The sequence below is a fragment of the Sinocyclocheilus grahami genome, unplaced genomic scaffold, assembly GCF_001515645.1.
Source record: "Sinocyclocheilus grahami isolate Dianchi unplaced genomic scaffold, SAMN03320097.WGS_v1.1 scaffold1099.1, whole genome shotgun sequence".
NCBI classification, from domain to species: domain Eukaryota; kingdom Metazoa; phylum Chordata; class Actinopteri; order Cypriniformes; family Cyprinidae; genus Sinocyclocheilus; species Sinocyclocheilus grahami.
In genome coordinates, this window is record NW_015506278.1 from 619,603 (window position 1) to 621,560 (window position 1,958).

At 45.4% G+C, this 1,958-nt stretch overlaps 1 pseudogene; it reads right to left on the reverse strand.

Moving 5' to 3' along the window:
• Positions 1–365: 365 nt before the first annotated feature.
• LOC107566762 (uncharacterized) overlaps positions 366–1,958 on the reverse strand; it is an 11,441-nt pseudogene continuing 9,848 nt past the window's right edge.

Here is a 1,958-nt window from a genome sequence, read left to right on the forward strand (position 1 = left end):
TTTAAGGTTATGGGTTGCCTGGTGTCTGGGCAAGTGGGATGGGCTCTTTGAATGCCTTTGATGAGAAGGGAGGTCTGTGAATTGGCTATTTGAGGTGAGGGTGAACCGTATATGAGTTTATGGAAAAACTGAATTCCGCTTAGATAGCTTTGAATGGAGCTGACTTGGAGGTTTTTGTTAATGTTGAGGTGTGATATAAATTAAGTGATAGAGAGTAGGGAAAAATCGGGGAACGGCAGGTTATAGGCAGAATGGAATGCTTTAAAGCATTTCCATGCTGTTAAATAGAATTGCAGGGTTCTGGGGGAAACAGCTTGAAAAATACAATCAAGGGAAGCCTCGAGAAGAGGTCTCAAGAGGATGATTCAATGGAATATCAGCTCTGAATAAGGAGGCACTGGGGTTGGGAGTGGTTCTGCCTCTGGTGCCAACAGCCTGAATTTCTGAAAGGCAAAACGAAAGAGAGAGTCAGCTATTTGGTTTTTGAACCCGGGAATGTGTTTTGCGGTTATGATGATCTGGTCGCAAGCTGAGATCCAAATTAGACGTCTTAGCAAAGGCATTAAGGCGGGTGAATGAGAACGGCCTTTATTAATGCAGTGCACAGTAGCCTCGTTGTCACAGTGATTAACGATGCTGGTGGTGGACCACTCTTTTCCCCACAAAAAGGCTGCCACGACTATAGGATATAGCTCGAAAAGTGCTGAGGATATTAGCGGCTGAGGTAAATCTAACAGCTGGGAGGGCCACGTAGAAGCGAACCAGCGGTTTTGGTAAAATCCTCCGAAACCGACGGAGGGGGCGGCGTCGGAAAATAATTGGATGTCGACAGGAGAAGAAACCAAATCGCTGTAAAAAAAAAAAGGATAAGCCGTTCCATTGCTTAAGGAAGGAAATCCACAGACTGAGCTCGTCTCGGCATGAATTGGTTATAGATATTTGATCATCTAGCTCGTGAACGGAGGACGCAAGAGAGAGGAGGTGAGAGATGAAGGTGTGGCCTTGCGGAATGATCCGCATCGCGAAATTTAGATGACCGAGCATGGATAGCAGCTCACGTTTGGAGCAGTTTGTGTTGGCTAAGAGAGTGGAAGCCACCAGAATCGTTCTGTCGATTTTTTCCTTGGGTAGAGAAGCTTGGAACCTTTGTGAATCTAGGTTGATTCCCAAAAATTCGATGGAAGTGCTTGGGCCTGAAGTTTTGTCTTGAGCGAGGGAAATCCCGAGCTCTGCGAAAACCTTTTGCATTGTCAAAAGGTGCGCTGCTGGGATGGAGTCGGGGGTGATATAATTAAAAAGTCGTCTAAGAGATGGATTAAGTAGGGTACGGCGTAATTGTTGGAGAGGATCCAGCAAATTGCTTCTGATAACATGTTGAAAATATTTGGGCTGCTTCTGCCAAAAATCTGGATGGATGGGCATCACCTTAAAGGCAGAGGTGATGTCAACTTTGGCCATCCAAGCACCGCGACCTGCGTCTTTGATCATGGTAATGGCTTGGTCGATGTCATGGTAATGAAGAGAAAATTCTTCAAGCGGGATGAGGCAGTTAATGCTTGGGAGCGGGAAATTATGCGGGGAAGAGAGATCGATTATAAGGCGTTTTTTACGAGAAAATTTTCTGGTAGCTATGCCTATGGGGCTAACACGGAAAATGTTAAAGGGGGGGACAGAAAATCGCAAAAATAAAATTTTCGTCGGTTTCTTTCTTAATTAGAAGATCGACCGTTTCGGGTTCGGCGAGAGCGGACTGAAGATTGGGGCAGATGAGGCTTTGGGAGGGGAGAATTTCGACACCGGGATGAAAACCATGTGAGATGCCCGACAATAGATAGTTAGAGAAATCAGAGTCAGGGTGATGAATCAATTCAGAAGATAAACGGGAGACATTTACAGGAGTCGATAAGTATTGCTTAGCATTTTTATTTGCAGCTTTCTTGACAGGGCAAATCAAGCGG